Here is a 13,750-nt window from a genome sequence, read left to right on the forward strand (position 1 = left end):
TGTTCATTTTCACGGCTAAGATTTTCATCCTCTGAGCGAAGCCATACAATAATCGTCCTTATCTACTCTGAGCATTGGATATCCTCCTGATGATCAAGATTGCTGTTTTGGTTGGCCGTTTCCCTTGTTACTGCTACGCCTCACTGCACACCTTACATGAGTGCCTTCCACAGTATTAGGGACAGCTGCTGGGCCTCACTGTAGCTACTTCTGGGACGGTTGCCAATCTTCCTCGTATTCCCTCATGACCACAGCGCCAAACCGACTCCCGCCATCAGGCCGAAACGCACAAACATCTCTGACAAAATTGAGACAACCGCTTTCGCGTCAGTTTTGACACCAAGTGAATTTATACGACAATTACGCTCAAGATGCTTGGTTTTTCGTTCATGGATTGAACAGAAGCAACCAACGATGGTTGCTACTGCCCAATCCATGAAGTCCCCCCCACCACGGAAAGGTAACCAAGCTTCGGGGGGGATGGGTGTTTACCCTGACGCCAACGGAGAAACTCAATACAATATTTTTATTATAACTTTCCTTAATCTTGAAAAATGAATCAATCAGAGGGAACAATAGCCCCAGTCATATGAAGATTGGCTAACCAAATGTATATAGTTGTCAGTCCTCCTCAAACTTGTATATTCTCGATCATTAGAGCATCCATCTATTCATCTCATATAAGTGTTGCTAGGACAGTTGTCTATTAGTGCAGAGATCTTTTCCTCGGTAAAGAAAGTGTAGCCGGACTCCGCCCTCATGAGGTTACTGCACGACACCAAAGATCACCCTTTGGTGGACTGTGCTATAGGCAGCACAGCTCCGTCAAAGATCTCACTCCATAAGTGAACTTATATAGATTCCTTTTTTAACATTTTGTTCTGTCTATAAGGAACTCATCAGTTCTTCTCCAGTGAAAGCAAAAAATCATCGAGAAATTCATTTGCTTCCTCAATATCAGGATCTTGTGGCTCTGTGTGTGGGACGGGGCTGGTGGGCTGTGTGTCTGGCTGTGTCTTGGGAGCGGGGCTGGTGGTCTCTGTGACTGGCTGTGTCTGGAGAGCGGGGCTGATGGTCTCTGTGACTGGCTGTGTCTGGGGAGCGGGGCTGGTTGTCTCTGTGACTTGCTGTGTCTGGGGAGCGGGGCTGGTGGTCTCTGTGACTTGCTGTGTCTGGGGAGCGGGGCTGGTGGTCTCTGTGACTGGCTGTGTCTGGGGAGCGGGGCTGGTGGTCTCTGTGACTGGCTGTGTCTGGAGATCAGGGGAAGTCTTGGGTATAAATTTCAATATACTGTGAGCGATATCGTCTCTCAACCGATTCCTCTCGATCTTCTCTTGCACGGCCTTCATGATACGTTTGGGCGGCTTTCTCCATTTTCTTTGCATTTCAACCGGTGATCCAGCGCCATCGAGCCACATGATACCAGAATAGTATCGTTCCTGTTTCCCAACGGGTCCAATCTTGGTGTCACACATGATGCCGAGTGAACCCAAATGGCGGCCGATGTTTACGTTGGAAGCCACGGGCTCGTTATGTATCTTGCAGTAACTTTCATACCGTTGCTGCAGCTCTTTCCTGCTGATAAGGTACCGCTTCATAGTAATAGTCTTTCCCTTCATTTGAACGAAGGTATTCATGAAACTAACAAAGGAAGCCTTTCCTTTGTAATCCCGTTTGTAGTAACAGAAAGCCATTGAAGACGTGGATTGGGTCAGGCGAAGTTACACAGACTAACAAGACAGTTCTTTAATCAATGGTCCTGTATCAGCACTGAACTCGAAATACGTCAGAACGACAATTTCAACCCAGGGCTGGAGGGCCAGTTGATGATATTCTCACGTCTTGCTCAACCAAGTAACCTCGGTTAGACCTTGTTTATATTTAAATATAGTAAAGTTAATATAGTGAAGCTTGATGATTCTATTTATATGTAAGTTGCAATGTAATTTGTATATATATATATATATATATATATATATATATATATATATATATATATATATACATATATATATATATATATATATATATATATATATATATATATATATATATATATATATATATATATATACATATATATATATATGTATATATATATATATATATATATATATATATATATATATATATATATATATATATATATATATATATATATATATATATATATATATATATATATATATATATATATATATATATATATATATATATATATATATATATATATATATATATATATATATATATATATATATATATATATATACATATATATATACATATATATATATATACATATATATATATATATATATATATATATATATATATATATATATATATATATATATATATATATATATACATACATATATATATATATATATATATATATATATATATGTATTTTCAATAATGGATGGAACTCGGCTCCTAAGGTGATTTTGTTGTTGGAGTGGGATCTCCAGCCATTCTGTCCACCTTTTCCCTTTCTGGACATGTGGTGGTGCATTGGGTAGTGTGGCAACCTTCGTCTTCATCTTTTTGGGTGCAGGCTTGCAAACCTCGTGGAGTAGTTGTGGGGTTTGCTTCTTTACTGCACCCGACATAGCCATCTGGGCTTAGCTATCTACCCGGGCTGGTGGGTCAGCCAGCATAGCTACACGCCCACTCGGTACCTGGGCTGGTGGACGAGCAGCCTTCCTTTCTTCCATGGCTACAGTCTGCCTAACGACCTGGGGTTGTGGAGCAGCCATCCTTACTACCACCCAGGTTGGTTGGGCAGCCTTCTTACGTTTCTTTGCTACACCCTTCTGGTTGGGTTGGTTGGGCAACCTTCTTTTTCCTCTTCTTCGATACAACCTGCCAACCGAATTCGTCTGCTGGTGGGTCCGTTTCTTTCATGGATACAACCTCTGTAGCCACTTGGGCTGGCCTGTCAACCTTCGGTTGTAGGTAAAAGTATATATATAGAATAATGTGGTTATCATCAGCAGCCAGAAGCCATTCCTCCCTCCTTGCCTGCAGAGTGCTTGATTTTCTGGAAAGTTCTACGATATTCTGGTAAGATAAATACTATTGAGAGGACGTTGTTAGGGGACAGTCAGGTTCAGTTTAGAGTTTGTTGTGGGATGGTTCTTTTACTGTGTCGTATCAGCCAGATGGGTATTTCTTTTCACAGTTTTCGTTAAAGTTTCTGTTTTCTAGAGGCATAATCTAGAACACTATTTTCCATATGTTTATCATTTTTCTCGTTATATTTTCATTATCATCATTAGTTATGTTATTGTTGACTTTCAGATATTTGATGTTATGTTTGTGATTCCCGTGGAAGCGTCTGACATCTTGCTAGAAGACTTTCTGGTCACAATATTTCTGCACTGGGGAGTTGATCGTATTCTTTTATTGCAGGTTTTGTTATTATCTTGCTTTACATTAAGGTCTACTGGAGGTTTTCCCAATGTTGGTTGAACATATGTCCAGCAACAGGAGATGGAGTAAGATACAGTATTGATGAGATTTATCTATCTATATAACTATCTAAATATTGCTCTATCAATCTATCACTCTAACTATCTATCTATCTATCTATCTATCTGTCTATATATCTATCTTTATCTGAAAGTCAACAATAATAAAATCAATGATATATGAAGTATAACAATGTCCTCTCAATGGCAATTATCTCACCAGAATCTTCTAGAACCTTCCAGAAAACTATGAACTCTGCATGCAAGGAGGGAGGAATGGTCTCTGGCTATTGATAAAACCATATTATTCCATATATATGTTTATATATAAATATTTATGTATATATATGAATGTATACATAACGTACAGAATAATGCTGTCATCATCAGTATCGAAGAAAACTGAAAAGATGAGGTGCCACCGAGATTCGAACTCGGATTGCTGGATCCAAAGTCCAGAGTGCTAACCCTTACACCATGGGACCTGATAAGAACAGATGTGATTTCATCTAAATGTTTTACATATAATCAACCAGAGGCCATTCCTCCCTCCCTGCCTGCAGGGTTCAAGGTTTTCTAGAAGGTTCTCGAAGATTCTGGGTAGGAACTGCCATTGAGAGGACGTAGTTATACGTATCATTAATGATATTGTTGTTGACTTTCTGATTTAGAAAGAGAGATAGATGGATAGATAGATAGATAGATAGGTAAAAAACAGATATTAGATAGATCGATAGATACGTAATGCTGTATATGTCAACTTTCACAGAAATCATTGATATCTGCGTTATTCTGCAAGAAATACATGTACATGGATGTAGTGATAATATGGGTTAGGTATAAGACCAGTCGTGTTGAGATTGTAGTGAATGTGACCATTGACTTCAACCTTAATGGTTTAGTGAAGATAAAGTTGTAGTGAAGATAAATCTTGAAGTGACTCATAAGGTTGTTGTGAGTATAAGGATGCATCGTAAATGAGTACTTCCTACCTGAAAGTCAACAATTACAAAATTGATCAAGTATAACAACATCCTCGGACAACCAACTACAAACACCAACCATAGAGTGAACCTGACTGTTACCTAACGACGACCTCTCAAAGGTAATGATCTTACCAGAATCTTCGAGAACCTTCTAGAAAACCTTGAACCCTGCAGGCAGGGAGGGAGGAATGGCCTCTGGTTGATTATATGTAAAACATTTAGATGAAATCACATCTTTTCTTATCAGGTCCCATGGTGTAAGGGTTAGCACTCTGGACTCTAAATCCAGCAATCCGAGTTCGTATCTCGGTGGGAACTCATCTTTTCAGTTTTCTTCGATACTGATGATGACAGCATTATTCTGTACGTTATGTATACATTCATATATATACATAAATATTTATATATAAACATATATATGGAATAATATGGTTTTATCAATAGCCAGAGACCATTCCTCCCTCCTTGCATGCAGAGTTCATAGTTTTCTGGAAGGTTCTAGAAGATTCTGGTGAGATAATTGCCATTGAGAGGACATTGTTATACTTCATATATCATTGATTTTATTATTGTTGACTTTCAGATAAAGATAGACATATAGACAGATAGATAGATAGATAGATAGTTAGATTGATAGATTGATAGAGCAATATTTAGATAGTTATATAGATAGATAAATCTCATCAATACTGTATCTTACGCCATCTCCTGTTGCTGGACATATGTTCAACCAACATTGGGAAAACCTCCAGTAGACCTTAATGTAAAGCAAGATAATAACAAAACCTGCAATAAAAGAATACGATCAACTCCCCAGTGCAGAAATATTGTGACCAGAAAGTCTTCTAGCAAGATGTCAGACGCTTCCACGGGAATCACAAACATAACATCAAATATCTGAAAGTCAACAATAACATAACTAATGATGATAATGAAAATATAACGAGAAAAATGATAAACATATGGAAAATAGTGTTCTAGATTATGCCTCTAGAAAACAGAAACTTTAACGAAAACTGTGAAAAGAAATACCCATCTGGCTGATACGACACAGTAAAAGAACCATCCCACAACCAACTCTAAACTGAACCTGACTGTCCCCTAACAACGTCCTCTCAATAGTATTTATCTTACCAGAATTTCGTAGAACTTTCCAGAAAATCAAGCACTCTGCAGGCAAGGAGGGAGGAATGGCCTCTGGCTGCTGATGATAACCACATTATTCTATATATATACTTTTACCTACAACCGAAGGTTGACCGGCCAGCCCAAGTGGCTACAGAGGTTGTATCCATGAAAGAAACGGACCCACCAGCAGACGAATTCGGTTGGCAGGTTGTATCGAAGAAGAGGAAAAAGAAGGTTGCCCAACCAGCCCAACCAGAAGGGTGTAGCAAAGAAACGAAAGAAGGCTGCCCAACCAACCTGGGTGGTAGTAAGGATGGCTGCTCCACAACCCCAGGTCGTTAGGCAGACTGTAGCCATGGAAGAAAGGAAGGCTGCTCGTCCACCAGCCCAGGTACCGAGTGAGCGTGTAGCTATGCTGGCTGACCCACCAGCCCGGGTAGATAGCTACGCCCAGATGGCTATGTCGGGTGCAGTAAAGAAGCAAACCCCACAACTACTCCACGAAGTTTGCAAGCCTGCACCCAAAAAGATGAAGACGAAGGTTGCCACACTACCCAATGCACCACCACATGTCCAGAAAGGGAAAAGGTGGACAGAATGGCTGGAGGTCCCACTCCAACAACAAAATCACCTTAGGAGCCGAGTTCTATCCATTATTGAAAATACATATATATATATATATATATATATATATATATATATATATATATACATATATATATATATATATATATATATATATATATATATATATATATATATATATATATATATATATATACAAACTGCATTGCAACTTACATATAAATAGAATCATCAAGCTTCACTATATTAACTTTACTATATTTAAATATAAACAAGGTCTAACCGAGGTTACTTGGTTGAGCAAGACGTGAGAATATCATCAACTGGCTCTCCAGCCCTGAGTTGAAATTGTCGTTCTGACGTATTTCGAGTTCAGTGCTGATACAGGACCATTGATTAAAGGACTGTCTTGTTAGTCTGTGTAACTTCGCCTGACCCAATCCACGTCTTCAATGGCTTTCTGTTACTACAAACGGGATTACAAAGGAAAGGCTTCCTTTGTTAGTTTCATGAATACCTTCGTTCAAATGAAGGGAAAGACTATTACTATGAAGCGGTACCTTATCAGCAGGAAAGAGCTGCAGCAACGGTATGAAAGTTACTGCAAGATACATAACGAGCCCGTGGCTTCCAACGTAAACATCGGCCGCCATTTGGGTTCACTCGGCATCATGTGTGACACCAAGATTGGACCCGTTGGGAAACAGGAACGATACTATTCTGGTATCATGTGGCTCGATGGCGCAGGATCACCAACTAAAATGCAAAGAAAATGGAGAAAGCCGCCCAAACGTATAATGAAGGCCGTGCAAGAGAAGATCGAGAGGAATCGGTTGAGAGACGATATCGCTCACAGTATATTGAAATTTATACCCAAGACTTCCCCTGATCTCCAGACACAGCCGGTCACAGAGACCACCAGCCCCGCTCCCCAGACACAGCCAGTCACAGAGACCGCCAGCCCCGCTTCCCAGACACAGCCAGTCACAGAGACCACCAGCACCGCTCTCCAGACACAGCAAGTCACAGAGACCACCAGCACCGCTCCCCAGACACAGCCAGTCACAGAGACCACCAGCCCCGCTCTCCAGACACAGCCAGTCACAGAGACCACCAGCACCGCTCTCCAGACACAGCCAGTCACAGAGACCACCTGCCCCGTCCCCCACACAGAGCCACAAGATCCTGATATTGAGGAAGCAAATGAATTTCTCGATGATTTTTTGCTTTCACTGGAGAAGAACTGATGAGTTCCTTATAGACAAGACAAAATGTTAAAAAAGGAATCTATATAAGTTCACTTATGGAGTGAGATCTTTGACGGAGCTGTGCTGCCTATAGCACAGTCTACCAAAGGGTGATCTTTGGTGTCGTGCAGTAACCTCATGAGGGCGGAGTCCGGCTACACTTTCTTTACCGAGGAAAAGATCTCTGCACTAATAGACAACTGTCCTAGCAACACTTATATGAGATGAATAGATGGATGCTCTAATGATCGAAAATATACAAGTTTGAGGAGGACTGACAACTATATACATTTGGTTAGCCAATCTTCATATGACTGGGGCTATTGTTCCCTCTGATTGATTCATTTTTCAAGATTAAGGAAAGTTATAATAAAAATATTGTATTGAGTTTCTCCGTTGGCGTCAGGGTAAACACCCATCCCCCCCGAAGCTTGGTTACCTTTCCGTGGTGGGGGGGACTTCATGGATAGGGCAGTAGCAACCATCGTTGGTTGCTTCTGTTCAATCCATGAACGAAAAACCAAGCATCTTGAACGTAATTGTCGTATAAATTCACTTGGTGTCAAAACTGACACGAAAGCGGTTGTCTCAATTTTGTCAGAAATGTTTGTGCGTCTCGGCCTGATGGCGGGAGTCGGTTTGGCGCTGTGGTCATGAGGGAATACGAGGAAGATTCGGCGTTTTACGAAAGCGCGGATTGGCATATCAAAAGCGCGGCAAACGTTGCTGATATATTGCTATCAAAAGCGCGGCAGAATATTAAGTCAAAAGCACGTTTTATCACTCACCTCTAAGTCCGATTGTTTATACGTTCATTAACGATCGTTCACCTCTTCCGTTAGCCAGATGATATCATCTGTTGCCCCCTGCTTACCACGGGGAGGTGGAAGTAGGACTTTTAAGCAGGAAAAATTATATATTTGTTAAGTAAGTATAGGCTTGTCCTTGTAAGTATATTCTTCTTGCACCTTAGTACAGGCTTGTCCTTGCAGTCCTTTATGAAAGCTTTATAAAACTTTATAAAACTTTATAAAAACTTTATAAAAAATATGTGTCCATAAAACCAGTTTATGTAATAAAACATTCGTCATACACCTTGCAATCCTTTATAAAAACACTTCTCCTCTTCCATAAAAACTCAGTTATATGTTTGTTCTTGCTGTGAATCTGTTTCCCAAGGCCTTCATATAATTGCGTCGATTTATTTCCCCAGAGATAAATTTGTTGTACTGTGTTGTTGTCTTTCAAGTTTTCTTTCTTCTTTTTCATGGTTATGCTCCAAATCAACTGGAACAATGGCAGTCACTGTGTTGTCTGTTGTAAGTCTACCTTTACATTTCTTGTTGGTACATCTCCAAGAAATGCATCCGTCCACCAATGTACTGTCCACTCTGTATTTATATCCATCGTGCATCAAACACTTCTTGCCTTTGTTTGTTTGGGAAATCGTAAACTCCATAGCTGAAAGTTATGACAACACAGGATTGACTGTCAGGTTCAGACTGAGCACCGTGGCCTTCAGCACTGTGAACACGAAACCATCGAGACAGACACTCGCTCTGGTCTCGGTGAACAGTGTGAAGCATTATGACACACCGAATGATTCTCAATGACACAGCGAGTGAACGGATTAACCTTGCCGCGCATTTGATAGTACTTTAAGGGTGAGTTTCGAACGCGGTCACTTTCTCGAATCCGCGCTTTTGATATACGCTCGGGGCTACACACACACACACACACACACACACACACCGCCCACTGACCTGACCACCGGCCGGTGGGTGGCTGTGGCCAACATGAACCCAGGGGCAACACACACACACACACACACACACACACTGCCCACTGACCTGACCACCACCACTGTGACCTGACCACGTGTGGCATGTAGCTCATCCTTGGACAACATTAATCAAATACCTAGACAGAATTTTAATGTTATATAAAAGACATTTCTTGATAGGAAACATAAGAAATGATGACGAAAGATAAGGGACGCTATTACAGGTAAATATTTTGTTAAAATATGAAATACTCTTCCTCAAACTAGCTCTCTGTACTGTATTTTCTTTTACATACCCAGAGGAAAATATATTCTGTGGTTAATCAATGTAAATGTTTATGTTTAACAGGTTTTCTATTTCTGATAGTATTTCACTGATTCAGGTTTAAGGACCTTGGTCCTGAACAACCATTATAATGCAACACAATACATATTTACCATAAATAAATCATTTATCACAATAACCATTATGTTTGTACCACATTCTTTAAGTCCTCAATCACGTTTGTTAATATATAAGGCATTTTTCCGCCACATTTCAATACATAACATATATCTACACGTGTGGAAATATATGTATATGTTTTTATAATTTTTTTTTTGGCTTTTATAATCAAGGTGTAAGATATCCGTCTGAAGAAAATACTAGATGATATTATAGGTTATGTGTGTGTGTGTGTGTGTGTGTGTGTGTGTGTGTGTGTGTGTGTGTGTGTGTGTATGTGTGTGTGTGTGTGTGTGTGTGTATGTGTGTGTGTGTGTGTGTGTGTGTGTGTGTATGTGTGTGTGTGTGTGAGCGCACATAGGAGCGAAAACATATCTTACACCTACAAGGTTAAGAGACGGGGCAACACGAGTGTACAAATCCTTCCTCAAAAGATTCACGTGATAATGATTAAAGTAGCACACACACACACACACACACACACACACACACACACACACACACACAGAGCGGCGCCAGGCTGGAGGCGGGGCATCGTGACGTCACAGGCAAGTCCCTCCCCCCGCCAGATCCAAACATATGTTGTGTCTGGTGATGGCGGTTCAAGATTTCCCACATTTATATTGATCTTTACATTATCATCCACTCCCAAAGTCACCTGGCATTCTTGTGTTTCAACAACAGACGTGATATATGCAACACCAGGCAAACATTGTACCATTATCTGATAGGTTAATTGGTGCACAATCAAGAACCAGTGAATTTCATCGCCGCCATAAGTAAGTAAGGAAGGTGACTTTAATGATGATAAATACGACCTGGTATGGCTGTGTCTACACACTACCGCCATCTGGTCAACATTGTAGATACCAACCTTTAAACTGTGACATTCAACCACAAGGTTTAAAGTCGCTCATGAAAACGCGAACTTAAAATCTATCCATTTAAATCTACCATTCATCAATAAACATTTAAACACCGTCATTTGAACGTAAACCTTCCAGCTGCGTTATTTTACCAGAGTCCTTTAAGATACGTCATATAAACACAAAATTTAAATGTACGTTAAGCTTGTGCAAACCATCATTGCAACTCAAACTTTTAAATTAGAATTGCAATGAAACTGCGAACTTTTGACTCTGTCAAATTACAGACATTGTACAAAATGATTCACTTAATTGACAAATTTTAATGTCAGTTAATTTAACGATATCCTTTGTGGTTCATCTCTGAAACACAAACCTTTAAACTTTGTCTCTAGAACTGAACACAACCATTAAGTTTCATAACTGGAATGGAAATTTGGATAATCTATCAAAATTCGTCATATAACGCGAACTTTTAAATCCTTCCATTCAGTTGGGCCGTTACTTGCCTGGCTGCCATTCATAATATGTCCTTTTATATTGTATGTTGACTACGCTCTCATTCATTCGTCATTTGGATCGTCTCACTGATATTCCATTCATAAACTTCATTCCTGCAGCTTATTTATGACCGCCATGTTGGTTTCCTTAAGGTTTTTAATTCTTTGTGTATTTAATAATAGAAGATTCAATGATATTTCTCGTGGTACTGGAATTAGAGTTAATAATGCCATCTCAGTTATTAACTCTAACTCCAGTACCACGAGAAATATAATTGAATCTTCTATTTCTGAATACACAAAGAATTATAATCTTAATATTAGTGATGGTCTATACAAATTGGATAACTTTAATGTTGATAAAATTTGTAAACAATTCACCTTCTTGTCCACATAATAAGTTTATGATACGCTTGTTGTCTGTCTTGGACAATCATATGTTTACCATATGGCGTCCTAGTTACGTCTCTTCGTTGTATATCAACTGACTGTTATATTTCTTTCTTGTGTCTCCCCTGATGATGTGAGTTTTACACGAAAGTGCACTTGGGAACTTATCGTGTTTATTTTCCCCGTGAACTCATAAGAATATACTTGATCACGTGCAAAATTGTGATCCCTTTCAATATATATATTTTTTTTTCTTTGTCGCCGTCTCCCGCGTTTGCGAGGTAGCGCAAGGAAACAGACGAAAGAAATGGCCCAACCCACCCCCATACACATGTATATACATACGTCCACACAAACAACTATACATACCTACACAGCTTTCCATGGTTTACCCCAGACGCTTCACATGCCTTGATTCAATCCACTGACTGCACGTCAACCCCGGTATACCACATCGCTCCAATTTACTCTATTCCTTGCCCTCCTTTCACCCTCCTGCATGTTCAGGCCCCGATCACACAAAATCTTTTTCACTCCATCTTTCCACCTCCAATTTGGTCTCCCTCTTCTCCTCGTTCCCTCCACCTCCGACACATATATTCTCTTGGTCAATCTTTCCTCACTCATTCTCTCCATGTGCCCGAACCATTTCAAAACACCCTCTTATGCTCTCTCAACCACGCTCTTCAAACCACCTCACACCACATATTGTCCTCAAACATCTCATTTCCAGCACATCCATCCTCCTGCGCACAACTCTATCCATAGCCCACGTCTCGCTACCATACAACATTGTTGGAACCACTATTCCTTCAAACATACCCATTTTTGCTTTCCGAGATAATGTTCTCGACTTCCACACATTCTTCAAGGCTCCCAGAATTTTCGCCCCCTCCCCCACCCTATGATCCACTTCCGCTTCCATGGTTCCTTCCGCTGCCAGATCCACTCCCAGATATCTAAAACACTTCAATTCCTCCAGTTTTTCTCCATTCAAACTCACCTCCCAATTGACTTGACCCTCAACCTTACTGTACCTAATAACCTTGCTCTTATTCACATTTACTCTTAACTTTCTTCTTTCACACACTTTACCAAACTCAGTCACCAGCTTCTGCAGTTTCTCACATGAATCAGCCACCAGCGCTGTATCATCAGCGAACAACAACTGACTCACTTCCCAAGCTCTCTCATCCCCAACAGACTTCATACTTGCCCCTCTTTCCAAAACTCTTGCATTCACCTCCCTAACAACCCCATCCATAAACAAATTAAACAACCATGGAGACATCACACACCCCTGCCGCAAACCTACATTCACTGAGAACCAATGACTTTCCTCTCTTCCTACACGTACACATGCCTTACATCCTCGATAAAAACTTTTCACTGCTTCTAATAACTTGCCTCCCACACCATATATTCTTAATACCTTCCACAGAGCATCTCTATCAACTCTATCATATGCCTTCTCCAGATCCATAAATGCTACATACAAATCCAATATATATATATATATATATATATATATATATATATATATATATATATATATATATATCCTTCAGTATGTTTACTTTCGATAATGAGGAACAGAAGAAGGAGCCAAGGAAGTAAATTTCGTCAAAGACATCTCTCTTTTCTAAACGCTGCCTCGCAAAGATTTTCATTAATTCATATTGAAGAAACAGACGAATTTTCTATTGTCTGGTTAGCTCAGTGGCAGAGCGTGAGTCTGACACACTCAAGGTCGTGGGTTCGAGACCCACACCAGACATAATTTTTGTCTTTTTTTTTTTTATTTTGTCCGCATCACATGTGTGCAACATTCAGTATGTTCGTCCAACGTTATAGTGACGATCTTCACAATAAATTGGGGTTTTCGACCTTATCTGAAAGGGTCAGGTCCACCAAGACGTCCTTGAAATCTTCCAGAAGCTTCTGGCGATCCTCCTCCAACTGCTGGGCACATCAGAGTTAACATGGGCCGGACATCGGTTGTGGAACGACTTAATCTGCTTCCGGTAGTTAGCAGGGATGATAATGAGGGCTCTGACCTCATACCAGGTCAGTTTAGTTCCAGTCTATTGCAACGACAATAAAAAAAGTAAAACTCATTTCTTCGTAGAAAATTGAGAAAACACGACAGCAACATGGAGATTTACCCTGTGGTTATTTTACCGGCTAGTCGGCAACGGTCGGTCAAACACTATTTTGCCGTGGTAATCTCAGTACTTCATATAATACTATGTCACAAAATATGTTCTTGGGGAGCGTAGCTCAGTGGAGAGCACATTCGCTTGGCATGCGAGAGGACCCGTGTTCAAGACCCCGGCGCCTCCAT

This window comes from Panulirus ornatus, chromosome 43, assembly GCF_036320965.1.
Source record: "Panulirus ornatus isolate Po-2019 chromosome 43, ASM3632096v1, whole genome shotgun sequence".
Classification (NCBI taxonomy): Eukaryota; Metazoa; Arthropoda; class Malacostraca; order Decapoda; family Palinuridae; genus Panulirus; species Panulirus ornatus.